Below are 18,456 nucleotides of genomic sequence, written 5' to 3'. Positions count from 1 at the left end.
CCCTTCCCTTCCCTTCCCTTCCCTTCCCTTCCCTTCCCTTCCCTTCCCTTCCCTTCCCTTCCCTTCCCTCCCCTCCCCTCCCCTCCCCTCCCCTCCCCTCCCCTCCCCTCCCCTCCCCTCCCCTCCCCTCCCCTCCCCTCCCCTCCCCTCCCCTCCCCTCCCCTCCCCTCCCTTCTTCTTCTTCTTTTTTTTTTAATAAGGGAGAACTGTCACCAGAATAACTGTCTTCTATGTCGGGAACAGTTTGATACTGAACCAAGACCTGATTGGTAGTGATTTTTGCAATGCTAGTCATCAGCTGCTTTAGAAACTGAATGAGACAGGGTGCCAAAAGAAGCAAGGCTCCAATGGCTAGTATGGAGCCAAGGAGAGGAAGAACCCATGCTACCAAGGGGTTAGAGTACCAAGGGTAGGGGTGTTGTGAGTATAGCGTGCCCAGAGGTTACCCCTGAATTCTTTGAGCATTTGTACATCTTGTTCTACCAGCCCCGATTCATTGACATAAAAACAATATTTCTCCCCTAGCCAAATGCAAGCCCCTCCCTGTTCAGCAGTCAGTAAGTCCAGGGCTCTCTGGTTTTGGAGAGCAACTCCTGCTAAGGAGGTTATCTGGTGTTGAAGAGACTATAGGCTATGTGTAGTGGAAGCCATTGCCTGGTCAAGCTTGTCGGGGAAATCACTGGCCAGGTGTTCTGTTTGGATGAGGGCTGCTCCAGCAGGAGAGTTAGCATGAATAATGACAAAAACAGCCAAGAGAATAGAGGAGAGGGGGGCTTGTGACTGGGAAGCAGTCACCAGGTCATGGATATCCTTCCAGGAGATCTGTTTATCCTTCTGGGTGTGGCATTTCCTCTGCTTCCTCTTCCCTTTCTTTTGTCCTTGATCTGCCAGGTCTGGTCCACTGCAGATATCTTCCATATATGCCATAAGTGTACACTTCAGACATTTATATGAGTTAAGGATGTAGCTGGGTTCAAGAGCCTAGTCTGTGCAAGGCCCTGGGTTCCATCCTCAGCTCCCCAACTATTAGATTAGGTTGATAGAGGTGACATGAAATAAAAAGTGTAGACAAGCATTTCCATAAGAAGAATATAAATTTTTATTTTAATCACAACTGAAGGTCCACAGTCTCTCTGCAGGAGTGGAGATAGTGGTGTAAAGGTTTCTGGGGTTTGTGGGGTGGAAAAGGGGGAGGTTGTGGGACAGAGTAGTTCATCTGTAGGTCTTCTCCCCTGCTGTCTGGAATTGGAAGATAACAGCAAGTTTGGTCTATGGACCTCCTTATCAGAAGTTTCCACAAGTGTTATCCTTCACATCAATGTCCAGAGTGTCTCAGCCCACCTGTAGCTTTTAGGTCATTATCCTTTCACCAATAAAGAAGCATTTCTATCTTGTATAGTGTCCCGGTGTTATTATGAAAGCTAAGTTTGAGCTTATAGAGAAGCCCGAATGGTACTGCAGTGAATACTTGCATATTCACCGTTTGCTTATTTTAACAAGTTTCAACATTGATTTTTTTCATTCAAGTACATGGATCTGATTATGCATATCTACATACACGCCTGTATCTAGCCATTTGTATATATATACAAGCATGTTGTGCCTCTACATTTTTAAAGCTATTTGAAGAGGTTACAGGCATCAACACACGCATCCCTGCATTTTCTAAGAATAAGGATGACTTCTAGATAAGCAGGTCTCCTAATCGATGGACGATGATTCTGAAGCACACATAATAAGTTATGAGTAGGTCAGAAAACCTTAGCAACACCAGGTGAGAAGCTATTCTTCTGCCTCCTTCTATTTTCTATTGCTTTTAGGGAAAAGGACATTTTCTAACATTAATAACCTCCCTTCTCTCTGAAATCTCTCTTAAAACTCAGATCATTGAGAGTTTTAGTACAGTAATTCTTTGACCATATTTACCCTTTTGCCAAACTCCTCCCAAATCTGCCATTTATCTCTATGCACCCAAATTTGTAACCTCGGACTTTCATCCTACAAGCTAGCTTTCATAGTGTTGGAAGGTGCTATGCATGCTCCCAGAGGAGAAGAATAATCATCAGTCTTACCCAGTTGTGAACCCTTTGAACTACAGACATTGCCAGTATATAGTGGTTTGAACCACTTTCTGATTGGGTTTTACTTCCACTCCATAAAATGAAGCTCATACCTGGTGACATTGTTGGGTCAACAACAACAACAACAACAATAAAAACAAACACAAACAAACAAAAACCCCCTGTATCTAGGCAGGTCAAAGGTGCTAGAGTAGAACTCAGTATGTTTACTCTGTTGAATGGACATGCCATTAAACTGACTTCTAGTGAGTTATTGTTACACCCATAACGTATCTCTCAACTGTCATGAGAGAAGCTTTGTAGTAGATGATGATCAACATGGGGACCTAAAACCGGTCAGGTGTAGAGAATTAATAGACTATGGAGTGTTAAGCCTTAAGTGGAGCATTTATACTTTACTCTTTTGTACAGAGGCTCAGAGATCATTGTGGAATAGTAGGTGTAAAGGATATAAGAACCAGAGATGGTGGGTAACTTCAAGTGTCTTCCAGACACAGCAGGGCAGCTACACATATGAACTCACAGTTGTTTGATAGCATACATAAGCCCTGTGAACTTCAAGCTAGACCAAATTCCAGCATGGACAGGGAAGGGATAAATGAAGTTCCTTCTTTAGCTAGGAGGTATAGGCAGTTGATACCTGCTGGGAGAGGGAGTGTCAGTTTTCTTTAAGAGTGTTGCTATTGGTAGGTGAATCATGCTCCGGGAGAAGGCCACACATTCATGGACATATGGGTACTACAAATCAGTCCTGATGGATGAAAAACAAAGACAGAGTAGTTTGAGGTTGTGTTTGAAAGGTTGTACTCCTGTCTTAAAGTGTTGTGGTTTTTTTCTCCAGTATTTTCATAGTTTGAGGGTTAACATTTAAATCTTTGATGCATACTGTATTGACTCTCTCAATGCATGTATTATGTATAGATCTCCATTTGTTGGTGAGGCTATCTTTTCCCCAGTGCAGGTTTTTGGCTCCTTTGTTATAGACCAGTTTCCTCTAGATGTATGAATTTGTTTCTGAAGTTTTTTTGTGCCCAGTTTTTATGCCACAGTCATGCTGTTTTGGGAATTACAGCTTTGCAGTATGTTTTCAGGTAAGATATTGTGACACTCTAGCTTTGCTTCTTTGCTTGAAGTTTGCTTTAGCCATTTTTTCTATTTCAGTGCTCTTGGTTTTTTTTCTGCCTACAGTCCTCATGAGTTTTAGGATTGTTCTTCCTGTTTCTGTGAAGCATGCCATTGGTATTTTGATGGGAGTTATAGCGAATCATTAAATTTTCACACTGAAAAACCATTTTAACGATTTACATCTTTCCAATTACTGATCCTGGGTTGTCTTTCCATTTTTAGTGTCCTCTTTTATTTTTTAATCAATGTTTCATCTTTTTTTTTCTCGTGAAAATAACTGACTTCCTTAATTAAATTTATTCCTAGATTTATATGTGTGCATGTACTTGCATGCATATGTGTGTGTGAATTTTGACTGGGAGTTTTAAATTTTTCTTTGTAGTAAGTTCTTTATTGGGATTTAAAAACAGTAGTTATCATAATATGTTGGTTGTGCCTACTGCATTCATTTATCAGTTCTAGCAGGTTTTTAATGATATGTTTGTCTCCATATAAAATCATGCCGTTGGTAAACATCTACAATCTGTCTCCTTTTCTGTGAGGAATAAAAGGAAGAAAGTGGATATCCTTGTCTTTTTTTTTTTTAAAGATTTATTTATTTATTTTATGTATATGAGTACACACTGTAGCTGTACAGGTGGTTGTGAGCCTTCATCTGGTTGTTGGGAATTGAATTTAGGATCTCTGCTTGCTCCAGTCAACCCTGCTTGCTCCTGTGGTCCCCGCTCACTCTGGTCAACCCAGCTCACTCAGTCCCAAAGATTTATTTATTATTATAAATAAGTACACTGTAGCTGTCTTCCAACACACTAGAAGAGGGCATCAGATCTCATTACAGGTGATTGTGTGCCACCATGTGGTTGCTGGGATTTGAACTCAGGACCTTTAGAAGAGCAGTCAGTGCTCTTACCCGCTGAGCCATCTCACCAGCCTGATATTCTTGTTTTGAACCTAATTTTTAAAGAAATTTTCAGTGTTTTCCAAGGATGTTGGCTGTGAGTCTGTCATATAGCCTGCAGAGTACTTCAATTACTTGTTAAATCTTATCCATTTTTTTCTGTATTTGTTGATATGATCCCGTGTCTTTTGTCCACGTGTTGATATCATGTATTTTGTTCCTATACTTAAGTTGGCTCATTGTGCATGCCTAGGATTAATGCTACTCGATCATAGGGTATAGTTTCTTGAGGGGCTCTTAGATTCAGGTCTCTAGTATTTTGTAGAGAATTTTTGTGTCTATGTTCATCAGTGATGCTGTGGGGTTTCTTTGTCTTTTGTTGCCATCCCCCTCTCTGATTTTGCTGGATCAACAGTACTGACTTAGAAGGAGTTTGAAGGGCCCCTTCTTTTTCAGTAAACTGAGAATAATTGGAACAGGCTTTCTTTCAAAATGTGGTCAAATTCAGCAGTTAGCCGTCTTGTCCCTAAGCTTTCTGTTGCTGGGAGATTTGGGGTTTGCTACTAATTCCCTCTTGCTACTTAATGGTCAGTTCAGATTTTCCATGTCCTCATGGCTAGTTTTCTGTTGATTATATCTATCCAGAAACTTGTCCATTTATTTTAGGTTTTCTAATTCACTGCCGTATATGTTTATATTAGTCCCTGGCATATATGTTTATATTAAACTATATTTATAGTTCAATGATACCAATCAAAATATCTCTTTTTTACTTGAAGTTTAATCTATTTGAATCTATTCCTTTTATTGCTAAACTAGCAAGTGGAGTGTTGATTTTCTTTTTCTTTTCAAGAAACGTTTGTTTCATTGTTACTTTGTAAGTTTTTAGTGTCTCATTATTTTTTCTTTTCTACCTTTTGTTGTTTCTGTCCTTCTACTAATTTTGAGTTTTGTTTGGGTTTGCTTTTTTAAGTTCTTTAAACTGTACCTTTAGCTGTTTATTTGACCACCCCTCTCTGATTGTTATTATTAACATTCCTCTTAGTTCTACTTTTAGTGTAACCCCATAGGTTTTGGTATATCATATTCCAGTTTTCATCTGTTTCAAGACTTTTTAGATTTATCTTTGATGTTCTCATACACCCATTGCTCATTTGAGACCATATTTAATTTCTGTGTACTGGTATTTTTAAAGTTTGTTGATTACAGTTTAATTTAATTATTGTAAAAGAGACCCCAAATTCTGTTGTTTCTTTTTTAATCTGTTGACAAGTGTTTTGTGCTCTAAAATGTCTATCTTCGAAAGTTTTGTCATCTGCTGATAAAAAGAACTTGGGTTCTGCTGCAGCTGGATCAGGTGTTTTTAAAAATGCCTGGTTGATCTATTTAGTATACAACATTGTTTACCTCTGCTTTTTCATCTGGCTGATATATACATTGTATGCTGAAGTCCCTTGAAGCCATAGATTATTAATAATTATACCAACAAGTGTAATGAGACATTGTAAATGATTGAGCATGAATAAAATGAATGAGATGAGGTTACAGTGTGATATGGTCCCCTGGGAATTTAACTTAAGGGACTCCTGATGGTACGTGGATCTTGTCCCTCAAAAGTTCTTGTGTTTTGTTTGGCTCGAGACAGAATCTCACCATGTTGCCCATGCTGGTTTCAAACTCTTGGCTTTAAGTGATTATTCTTTTTTAGAACTCTCAAGTAGCTTGGAATTGCTCCCATCATGCCAGTTTCCCCAGTAGTGCTTTGATAAAAGTGTAGTTTGGTACCCACGCAAAGCAAGTGAACTTCCTATGCTTTCACTCAGCTGAGAAATAAAGCATGAAAGAAGAAGGAAGTGAAAAGGCAAGTGAAAGACCCACCACTTAAAATTCCTCCCAATAATCACAGACTTTATTCCTTGGCCATTTGGCTCCATAGTTGTCTTTGTGGTTAATAAATGTCTCTAAGGCCTAAAACACCACAGAACCAAAGAAAAATGTCTCATAAATCCTTTGTCCTTAAAAGTCATTTTAAAATTATTTTCTTTGTTATATTAAGCAAGTTAAGTCTAATTCTGTAAGAAAACAGGGTTCACTTCTGGACATCCTATACCAGGCAGGGTTTTATTTTATCTTTTTTTAAAATTTACTTTTTGTCTGTAATTCTGAAGAAGGAACAGGGAAGGGGGAAATTAGCAGAGCTGTATTTTCTCATACAGACCCAAGAAGAGATTAATTTCTGTGGCCTTCACTGCTTTGAGTGTGGGCTTTTGTAAGGTTAATATAAAATCTAACTCAGTTGCTAACATTCCCAAGGTTTTGTCAACTGGAAGCTGTAAAAAGTGCATTCCCTTTTCTGTTTTGTTTGATTTGGAAGTCACTTGTAAAGCCTGTTTTTGCTCCTTGTGAACTCTCTCCTATGTTCTGGCCAACAAAGGGGACACTTTCCTTGAGAAACTAGGAAATTCCATGAGGTGCTTCCTGCCACCTCCTTCATGTCCTCCAGTGAGCAGGAGCTGTCTGGGAAGCAAACACAGACAGCCTTCATGGAAACCAGTCAGAGGTTTCCCTTTGCAGTAGAGGATGGGAAACATTGCAGAAGAAGATTTTAATCATGGGGTTGACTCTTTCTGGTCTGGGTATGTGGCTTGATCAGCAACCACCCAATCTTGACCCAGGGAGTGGTAGGTGGAATGGAAAGTCTGATTACAGCCTCCAGTCCCTGGTCATTGCTGCCCCTGCCTCCTCTAAGGTGTAAGTTTCACCAACTCCAAGAAATTGAATTACATTAAAATTAATCCATTAAAAGGCGCATAAAACATTACCTGGAAATTATTCATTCATCTATATTTATTGTATAGCGTTATCATCTCTATCACATGTGTTACATGTGTAGCAATGAGTATGGTGGACTCATGCCTAGGGAAATGGAGGATAGGTGGAAGAGTTACCTAGAAAAAGCATTAAGTCACTAGGGAGTAATAGAATGGTGATCTGTCTAAAGTGCATTAGTGAAATAAAGAAGACACATGGGTAGCTGTGGTCAGGGAGAGTCTCATGGAGGAGGTGTTATATAAACTTGGATAGACATTTTATGGGGGAAAAGTTAATGGAATTTCTGAGGGCAGCAGGACAAAATAAAACCAAAACCAAAATAAGAAAAAACAAAAAAAACCAGGTATCCTAGTAGTGTTGGGATAGTGAACTACAGCATTCCTTCCATGAATAAAGAGACAAAAACCTATACAGACATGTGTGTCCTGCACTGGAATTTGTCAATGCATGTGCAAGAGCATGTGTTCATGCATGTATGTGTGTGCTTGTGATATGGTATGCTTAGTTTCTATCTTAGCTCTATCTGCTGGTAATTTTCAAAAGGTCATCAGAGTGACAGACAGGCTACATCTCTCAAATGCAATTTTACTGATACTTGAACAACTGTGTTGGATTGTTCCTTGTACAGAGTTAAGCTGAGAATTTTCCAGAATCTCTTTCCTTGAGTAGCTCTGGACTAGGTTTGGTCAAAAGTACACATTGGAAGAGATCTGAAAGCAGGAGGGACGTGGCACCATGGCACTGAAGCTGCTGTGCTTAGGTATGGGACAAAGCTGGTAGAGAAACCCTCTCAAACCTTTACTTCCAGCTTGCATACTGGGTGAGTCCTAAATCCAGTATCAACTATTCATCTTCCCATAATGCTTATGGATGCTTCCTGCCTCACCCCCTGGGATGTAAATGGAAGGCTTACCTTTCTGGGTCAGAAAATTGGGCCTCCTTCCATCCACTGGCCTTGGTTTTATAGCAATCTCTGTTCTAGATGTTCTAGCATATGGTAAATCCTTCTGGCTTGTCCAAGCTGCCACATCCTTCTAAGTTTCTTTCAAGATCCTGATGCAGAGTGTTTCTGGGAGAAGAATCTGAATTTTATAACCAGCTGTGATGGCTAATCTTGGTTGTCAAGCGGCTACATCTGAAATCAACTAAAATACAAGTTGCTGAGTGTTCATGAGTGATTTTCTTAACCAGATTTTTTTGATCATCAAGATGATTTGCCCTAAATATGGGCAGTATCTTCTAGTGTCAGTCCTGATATAAAAAGGCATGGAAAAAAGAAACTTTGCTTTTAGCCTGCTTGCCTTCACTCTTGCTGGCAAATTCATTCATCCTTTTGCTGTGCCATTTCTTTACTGATAATAGAACCAACTTCTTTGGGCTTCTGATTTAGAGTGAAAACTAGCACTTTTCTGGGAATCCTTCAGGATTCTTTGATTCTTTTCTTTTTTTAAGATTTATTTATTATTATATGTAAGTACACTATAGCTGTGTTTAGACACACCAGAATGGGGCATCAGATTTCATTATGGATGGTTGTGAGCCACCATGTGGTTGCTGGGATTTGAACTCAGGACCTTCAGAAGAGTAGTCAGTGCTCTTAACCACTGAGCCATCTCACCAGCCCTTCAGGACTCTTTAGCATCAGATTGGAACCACATGGACTGACCAACCCCCAAAGGTTTACTCCAATGTCAAAATACACAGACCATGTCATGTAAGCCAACCCAAAGTATCTCAATCTCTCCCTCCCTTTCTCCCCTATCTCCTTCTCCCTTACCCCCTCGCTGAGTTCTGTTCCTTTAGAGACCCCCTAATACACCAGGCTCTTTATCTTCTCTCCCCTGGTGATTCACCATAATGTACTGGTGTATTCTAGGCTCTCTGAGACCCATACTTCATTTTCACCATGCAGGTAATGGTGCTATGCAACATTCTCTTGTTCTTGTGTCTGTATTGAGCTGTGTTTATCTCCTGTCAGTCCCTTTTCGTGATGACTTTATTTTATTAGCATCATTATTATTGTTTTTGAGACGTGCTTATTAAGTAGCTTGGCTGACTTAGAACTTTGATCTTTTTCCCTTAGTGATTTGAATAAAGAATTTTAACCTCTATAACCTTCCAGCATTTGTGGTTGACATATTCAAGCTGCTACATAATCCAGAAGAGAAAACATAAGAACACCATTGAAGAAGGAGTGTAGGGCAGTTGTAGGATGGGTTCTGCCTAAATGTAGCCCATGATGAGGAGGAGGGAGTGAGAGAGGGGCAACCCCAGAGCTGGAACACTTGCATGAGGTCATCATCAAATGCAGAAGGACTCACTTGCTTTCTCCATATGCAATCCAGGAAGTATAACTTCATCTGTGTAGGGAGAAAGAATTTTTAGCTGTTTCTGCACCTTACCAATACCAGGAGTGGAGCCCTCTGGGTATCCAGCTGGGGCTGGTGTAGCTCACATTGGGACAGCCTGCCCTAGGACAGCCTGCCATGAAGCAAATAGATGTAAGGTCACCTTCTGCCACTCATCTTAGATAAGTAGTAAGGCTGATATTATTGTACTACCTAGCTGACAAGGGTGTTGGGAGGGCTTGAAGGGGACGACGGAGCCCAAGTACAATGCCTGGCACATGTCAGGTTGTCAGTGGTATCGTATCTCATCCACATTCATCATATCTGTCTCTAACCCCTCTAATTCTGGCTGAGAACACCCCTTGAGCTGCCTGGCTGCAATCATTCTAAACCTATTTCAAGTGCACCTTGGGTGCTCAGCTAAGCTTGCTACTTCCTGCTTGTGGGTATCTGGATGTCCTTCCTGTCTTTCATATGGAGTAGCCTGGTAGATAGTGAACTGTGTCCCAAAGAAATTTCCATGTAGGAAAAAAAATCAGGGTAGACAGTATCAGAGGAATCTGCTTCACTGTGTAAGTGACCTCCCTGGGGGTGATGTAGAAAGGATTGCTAATATCTGAATGTGGGAGTTCTTCTCTGAAGGTTGTGGGGTTATAAAAACAAAAGTGCTCAGTGATAGAGCATATGTCTGGTTTGTGCAAGGCTCTGAGTTCGATCCCAATCCTTCAAAACCAAAATAAAAACCAAATAATCTACATAAGTAGTCATTGCTGGACTTTCATACTTGTGCCTTCTCAGTAGATTCTCCTCCTCACCACCACAGGCCTGTTGATGGTGAGATAAGGTTGGCACATTCTTGAAGGACACAGCAGCCCAGCCTATAAATGTTTATGAGTGTTCATATATAGACATCTTAGGGAAAGAGTCACAATCACAAGAATCAGAAACCCCATTCAATCTCCATAGAGCAGCATGTACCTAGCAAAACCTAGGTGGCCTCTACAAGTAGACAGCTAGCAGGAACAGTGATGGTTACAGCCCATAGCTGTCAGGGATCCTTTGTCTTTTCTTTCATCTCCACTCTCAGTCCCCTAGATATTTTCCAGCTTTCGTTTGCAGAAGCAACATCTCTCTGCATTAGAGCATGCAGCTCTGCACAACAATGAAACTTGCTCCTGAAGGCTCTGGGGACCGACTCAAGCGTCCTCAGTGTTCAGCTCAATCTTTTCTCAGGAAAAGATTCTCATTTGCCTACTCACGCCCCACCCTGCATCTCCAGCTGTTTCCTCCAGAGGCCAAGTTGGGTCATGAGAACCCATCAGGATAGCAACCCTGGCAGTGTCCATGCTATTATTGTGGTCTCTGGGGGCTCCTGTGTTGAGGACAGGTGCTGTCCAAGTGAGTTTCTGCACACATTTGTTCCTGGAGGTTGGAGCTAGGCTAGTGAGGCTTGAAAATCTTGGACTTATGTTTATGCCCAAGCATAACGCTCTGTGGACATGCCAAGTTGCATCATGGCATCCTGTATTAACTATACAGCTACAAGAGTGCACTCATGTAGAAAAAATTCAAGTCCAATATTATTCCACAGATGCAGCCATGCCCACCGTCAGGATTCTTGTGGTCATGACTATATAAATAAGCCTTTTTGATATTCAACCTCACAGTTTTGGGATATATTTGGAGCATTTACCTATATTTCCAAATGAATTTCTAGTTGTAGAAGTTGAGAAGGAGCCTGCACTAAGTAGTTTTGGAGAACTACAGACCCCAGATATGCCTGTGTGAATCAGGGCCCAGCTCCTCTATGTCTTCCTGGCTTTGCTTGCTCTCTCAGCAGATGCTGACATAGTTTGCCAAAATCTGATAGACTTCTACAAACTCTTAAAGGCTTTACGGATAGCCAGCTTGAATCTTCCAAACAGCAATGGTTCTATGTGAGTGAGAGATAGGACTCTGATCCTTCTTCATTCCTAAGTATCCCAGAGCTCCTGTCTCCTCTGGAAATCACAACAGTGCTGTTACCTGCTCATCCTCAGCAGCCCTAATATATGTCTTGAGTGCAAGATGTGTCCCCAAATCAGGCACTTCATACTCCAAATTTATGTGGTCACAAAGGAATACCCAGAGATTTCAGAAAAACAAAACAAAACAAAACAAACAAACAAACAAACAAACAACAAAGATAGTCTTTTTAAAGCATCTAAGTTGTCATGAAGCAGAGAAAGGATCTTGGTTCCATTTGCTCTTGCTTTTTAATGAACCACCAGAAACACGGTAGCATAATTAATCACTTCATTATACTTTATGAATGCATGGATTAGGAATCAGACAGGGCCCAGGGCAGACTCTTTGCTCTTTATGATGACAAATTTCTGCTAGGAAGACAGGGATGATATAACTGGAAAACTTTGTCCTGGATGGCTTCTTCCTGCACTGTCTGCTAACTGGACCAGGATGGCTGAAGTGAGGCTCACCTGGGACCAGAGCACTCATCTAGGGTTATGGTTTGAATCTGAAATGTTTCCCATAGGCTCATATTTTATCTGTTTCTATTTTAGGGGACTTTAGGGCTTTTAGGAGAGGCAGAATAGCTGGAAGAAATTAGTCACTGGGGACAGGCTTTTGAAGGTTGAAAACCTGGTTCCTGTTTCATGGTCTGCCACAATGTGAACAGCCACTATTACATGTTTTCACTGTTCTCCTGCATTCCTGACACTGATGGAGTGAGACACCCTAAAATCATGAGCCCAATGAAGCCATCACTTCTTTGTTTCTTTCAGGTATTTTGGTCACAACAGTGCCAAATCAATCAACACTCGTGGCTCCTTCATGTCTCTGAGGCTTCTCAGAGCATGTCAGCCTGGTCTTGAGTGAGAATATCCAGAGACGGGTGCTCTAGGTACAAACATTACTCCAAAGCTTCATCGCTTCATCAACTTTTCTGACATAGCAAGAAACATCTTTAGGAGCGAAGGAAATGACATACACCCAACTGAAATACCTACGTCACCTACATAGTAGGAAAACATTGGTGTGACAAATATTGTTATGCCATTTTTGGATAATATAACCACCCCCTTCATATTCTGGAGGAAACATTTCTTTCTGACCTCTAGACTGTAGGGTCCAATCCAACCTAAGTGGGTATAAGGAGTAGCAGTTGTACCATCTTCTTCAGCATAAAGGGTGGCCTGCCTAACTGCTTTCTTCTTTTGAATTCTGTGATAGTTTTATTGAAATGTCCTCTATAGTCTTGAGTATTTGAAAACTTGGTCACAATTGGTGGCACTGTTTTGGTGACTCCATAAGGTGTGACTGTGCTAGAAGAAGTATGACACTGAGGAGCGGGCTTTGAAGTTTCAAAGCCTCACACCATTGGGAGTTCACTCTCTGCTTTGTGCTTTAGGATCACCATGTGGATTCTCAGCCTGTATTCCTGCCACTGTATCTTCACGCCACCATCATGGACTCTAACCCTCTGGAGCTGTAAGTCTCAATAAACTCTTTCTTCTATAAGTTGCTTTAGTCATGATGTTTTATCACAGCAATTAAAAAGTAACCAATACATATTCCAGTCCATTCCACCAAAATAAGATTTACAAACGAACAGTATCACTTTTGTGCATACAGAGACTGACAAGGACTAAAAAATTTAAAGACTAGGGTAATAGTTAATGCTGATTATCAGCTTGATGGGATCTAGAATCACCTCCAAGACAAATCTCGGTGTTTATCTAGATTAGATGCTAATATCTGGGCATACTTATGAGGGTTTAACTTGATTAGTAAAATTAAGGTGGAAAAACCCACCTTAAAATTGGATAGTTCAATTTCTCTTGGTTGGCCTGTAAACTGCATAAGAGGAAGACAGTTGACTGAACACCTAGAATTGCAGTCTTCTATTTCCTAACCATAGATAAAACATGAGCAGCTCTTGCCACCCAAAGTTCTGCACCACTAAAGACTGTTCTGTTGAACTCTGAGCAGAAAGAAACCCTTGCATTTGGGGGCTTGCTGAATGAAGGTCATTAAGACATGGAGACACTGAGCCTTTAGGTGTTATTGCAGAACCCATAGCAGTCTCTGTCAGAGCCAGGATGCAGAGTGGGTGCCTGGGTGCATTTGAATTCCAATGAGAGAAGCATTGGGTCATTATCAGTTGCCAAAGGGACCCTGGAAGTACTTGGGTACTTTGGCTTCTGGGAAGGGGTAACGAGGCATGTGCACAGAGCCAAAGTAGATGGTTATCTTTTTTTAAAAAGTGTCATTCTCAAGGATGTCACAAGCATGTAATACTCTAGGTCCACCAAACTACTCTCTAACCCTGTGTTGAGCTCCAAGAGGCTGAACAGTTGGAGTTACACTAGCAGTCTGCCTGCCTTTACTCAGGGATCATGGTTTGGCTGACATCCACAGGAAATAAGGGAAGATGGAGAGATAAATCATGTGCTTATGTCTTAGTACCCCCTGAAGTCCTCCTTATTCTCATGTGTGTAAGTGTATGCTTAGTTTGGCATATACAATTGTGGATGCCAATACCAGGCATCTTCTGTTACTCCTCTCCACCATAATTTTTGAGACAGGGTCTCTCTGAACATGGAGCTCACTATTCAGCTAAACTGTCTAGACAGGGGATGCCACAGATTCTCCTGTTTCTGCCTGCTCCTCCAAACTGGGGTTACCGATGTTCACGGCTACTCCAGGCTTTTATGGGGCGATATATATCTAAAAGGTCCTCATACTTATACAATAGATACTTTGCCTACTGAATTATCTATGTGGGTCTCAAGTTTATCTTCTTTCTATGAAATTGGGCACTATGTCCTTTGGAGCTGTATGTGACACTAATACTGTCCACCAGGAAAAAAGAAAGAAAGTATAAACTTATCAGCTCCCATTGCTAATTAATCAAGGATTGTCTAGTGTACTGAAACCTGCTATGAAATTTAGGAGATTTATAAAAACAACATACTTTTAAAAATTATTTGAGAATTTCATGTAATTTATTTTTATATATTTGCACACACATACTTCTTCACCTAGCCAGATCTCTATCATCTCCTTGCTTCCTGACAAATTCTTGTTCTCATTTGTTTAAATAGCTCTCTGAGTCCACTTTGTGCAGCATGTAACATTTGTGCCACTGTTGAGCCCACGGATAGCATCCAGCACCACTGCTCATTATTGAAGCTCATGGGGTTCACAGCCAGATGAGATGGTTGATAACCTTTTCTTCTCAGAAGCCCACCTAGTACTTTCTGGTGCCATAGAAGCTAGCTAGCAGGGAGGAAGATTCCTCATAAGTACCAACTTAATTTCTCTACATCCTATGACCAGAGTATGTGCTGTCCTCAACAATGGGGCCTTATTATAAAGTTATGGTGGTCAACCAAGAACAATGGAAACAGCTGATATTCTTCAGGGCAGGGGAGCTCTTTAAGATACCTCTCAACTCCAGGGGAGGTGTTCCACATTGGACATCGGACTTTTTATTTGGCAGTGTGTTTCCTGGGAAGAGCCTTATCCCTGTGTGGGTTAATTTCATATAAGCTGTTTTAATGTGAAAATATAGATATTGAGGAAGCTTATAAAGTAATAAGTTTGCATGTGTTTTTTTCCAGCTATCCTTAGTATGAATTGTCTTTGCTGCCCTGCATCTATCACCACCCTTTGCCTTTCCTCCTTCCTATCACCTGAGTTCTGCAATGCCCTCTCAGTTGTGGTATTTTTAAAACACTGGTTCTATTGGATTGGTTGTTATTTGTTTTTTAAAAGAATATTTACCTCATCTTGTTTAACTGTGGTAGGTAGTGTATACCTAGGAATTTACCCATTCTCTTAGATTTTCTGGTTTTATGAGATAAGAACTGCTAAAATAGGTCTTATGATACTCAGTTTCCTCAGTGTTTGTTACAATGTCTATCTTTAATCTCTAACTTTTTCATTTAAAGCTTCTCTCTCTTTCAGTTAATTTGACACAAAGTTTTGTCAACATTGTTCGTCCTTTCATAGAATCAACTCATAATAATCATCTAATAGATGCTTTAACTCCTTTTTCATTTGTTTCCGTTTCACTCAGTCTTGATTTCAATTATCTCCACTATTTTTGGAGGTTTTTTTTTACAAGGATTTCTGGGGCAATATTAAATCATGTTTTTTTTTTTTTCTAAATCATGGTTTATGATCTTTTTCAAAATTTATTTTATTTACTTTTCAGTTTATATTGTAATGACATCATTCCTTCTTTTCCTTTCTTTCCTTCAAATCCCTCTCATATATCCATCTTTGCTCACTTTCAAATTTATAGCTCTTTCATGTAATTATATGTATTCATAAATAAACATCCTTAGTCTGAGTAATTTTTTGATTCTAGTATCTTTATTTTTCCTTTAAAAAATTTATTCACTTTATTTCCTGATCAGTGCCCCTGTCCTGGTCACCTCTTCCCACAATTCTTTCCCCTCTACCCCTCTCCTCTTTTGAGAGAATGGAGTCCTCCCCCTGGATATACTCCTACTCTATCACATCAAGTCTCTGTGTGGCTGGGTGCATCCTCTCTCACTGAGGCCAGACAAGGCAGCCCAAGTAGAAGAACATATCCTACAGACAGGCAACAGTTTTTGGGATAGTCACTGCTCCAGTTATTTGGGACCCACATGAAGACAAAGCTGTACATCTGCTACATATGTGCAGGGAGGCCTAGGTCTAGACTGTGTATGCTCTTTGGTTGGTGCTTCAGTCTCTGAGAGTCCCAAAGGTCCAGGTTAGTTGGCTCTGTTGGTCTTCCTGTGGAGTTCCTATCCTCTCTAGGGCTTTCAATCCTTCCCCCAACTCCTCCATAACAGTCTCTAAGCTCCATCCACCATTTGGCTATGTTCTTTGCATCCCTCTGGGTCAACTGCTAGGTAAAGCCTCTCAGAGGACAGCTATGCTAGATTCCTGTCTTCAAGCATAACAGAGTATCGTGAGTAGTGTCAGGGATTGGTGCTTGCCCATGGGATGGGTCTCTAGTAGGTCCAGTTATTGCTTGGTCATTCCATCAGACTGCTCAGTCTCTTGTTCCTGTATTCCTTCCAGACAGGATAAATTTTGGGTTGGAAGTTCTGTGAGTGTGTTGGTGTCACTATTATTCTACTGGGGTTGCCGCCTGGCTATAGGAGGTGGGCTCTTGAGGTTCCCTATCCCCAATGCTGTGAGTCACAGCTAAGGTCATCCCCGTTGATTCTTGGGTGTTTCCCCTATCCCAGGTTTCTGGCAGGTCTATGAGATGTCCCTTACCTCTCCATCCCACTAGTTGCAGATTTCCATACATTCAATGGCCATCTCCTTTGTCTCTCCACACATCTGATCCTAAACACCTCTGATTCCTTTCTTCTTCCCCTTTCCCCCAAGTTCCCTCCCTCTGTCTCTTGGAATTATTTTGTTCCCCCCCTTTTAAGTGAGATTCAAGCATCCATGCTTGGGCCTTCCTTCTTGTTTAGCTTCTTTGGGTCTGTGGAATGTACCATGGGTATCTTGTATTTTATGGCTAATATCTGCTTATAAGTGAGTGCATACTGTGCATGTCCTTTTGGGTATGGGTTACCCCACTTAGGATAATAATCTCAAGTTCCATCAATTTGCCTGCAAAACTCATGATATCTTCCTTTTTAATAGCTGTATAGTATTCCATTGTGTAGGTTTACCACATTTTCTCTATTCATTCTTCAGTTGAGGGACATCTAGGTTGTTTCCAGTTTCTGGCTACTAAAAATAAAGCTTCTATGAACATAGTTGAACAAGTGTCTTTGTGGGATGGTGGAACATCTTTTTGGTATATGCCCAGGAGTAGTATTTCTGGGTCTTGAGGTAGAACTATTTCCAGTTTTCTGGAAAACTTCCAAATTGATTTCTAAGGTGGTTGTACAAGTTTGCACTCCCACCAGCAATGGGGACTGTTCCCCTTGCTCTACCTCCTCGATAGAATGTGAAATCTCTTGAGATTTTGATTTTAGCCATTCTGATGGGTGTAAGATGGAATCTCAGAGTTGTTTTGATTTGCATTTCTCTGATGACTGAAGACTTTGAACATTTAAGTGCTTTTTGGCCATTTGATATTTTTCTGTTGAGAATTCTCTGTTTAGCTTGGTACATCATCTTTTTTAATTGGGTTATTTTGGTTATTGGTGTCTAAGTTATTAAGTTCTTTATGATTTTTTAATATTAGCCCTTGGCTGGAAGTAGGGTTGGTAAAGATTCTTTCCCAATGTGTAGGCTGATGTTTTGTCCCTTTGACAGTATACTTTGCCTTGTAGAAGCTTTTCAGTTTCATGAGGTCCCATTTATAAATTGTTAATCTTAGTGCTTGAGCCATTTGTGTTCTGTTCAGGAAGCTGTCTCCTGTACCAATGAGTTCAAGACTATTTCCTACTTTCTGTTCTATTAGATATAGTGTATCTGGTTCTACATTGAGGTCTTTGATCAACTTGGACTTGAGTTTTGTGCAGGATACTATATATGGATCTGTTTGCATTCTTCTACATGCAGACATCCAGTTAGACCAGCACCAATTTTTTGAAGATGTTTTCTTTTTTCCATTGTATCATTTTGGCTTCTTTGTCAAAAAATCAAGTCTCCATAGGTGTATGGGTTTATTTCAGGATCTTTGATTTGATTCTATTGATCAATCTGTTTGTTTCAATACCAATACCATGCAGTTTTTATTACTATTGGTCTGTAATAATATAGTTTGACACCAGGGATGGTGATGCTTCTGGCAGTTCTTTTATTGTTCAGTATTGTTGTAGCTATTCTGGATATTTGTTTTTCCATATGAGGTTAGGAATCGCTCTCTCAATGTCTGTAAAGAATCATTTTAGAATTTTGATGGGAATTGCATTGCATCTATAGATGCCATTTTATTAAGTTAATCCTACTGATCCGTGAGCATTGGAGATCTTTCCATCTTCTCATATTTTTTTTCAGTGACTTGAAGTTCTTGTCATTTGCTTGATTAAAGTTACATCAATATAGTCTATTGTTTTTTTTTTGTGGCTATTGTGAAGGATGCTATTTCCCTGACTTTTTTAAAAGCCTATTTAATATTTCTATAAAGGAGGGCTACTACTTTTTAAAGTTAATTTTATATCCAGCCACTTTGCTGAAGGAGTTTATTGGCTGTATGTTTGAT

General features: G+C 40.3%; 1 long non-coding RNA gene across 1 annotated transcript in view; it reads left to right on the top strand.

The window, feature by feature from the left end:
* The window catches only part of LOC147001593 (uncharacterized), a 93,679-nt gene that overhangs the window by 4,681 nt on the left and 70,542 nt on the right, over window positions 1–18,456 (top strand). Inside the window, exon 2 of the long non-coding RNA XR_015044886.1 lies at window positions 12,694–12,773. This is a non-coding gene — a long non-coding RNA (uncharacterized LOC147001593). The remainder of the gene's footprint in view (window positions 1–12,693; window positions 12,774–18,456) is intronic.

The sequence above is a fragment of the Mus caroli genome, unplaced genomic scaffold (genome assembly GCF_978045245.1).
Source record: "Mus caroli unplaced genomic scaffold, Mus_caroli_1 scaffold_13, whole genome shotgun sequence".
NCBI classification, from domain to species: Eukaryota; Metazoa; Chordata; class Mammalia; order Rodentia; family Muridae; genus Mus; species Mus caroli.
The sequence above is the reverse complement of the archived record's forward strand: the minus strand, read 5'-3'. Positions and strand labels throughout refer to the sequence as shown.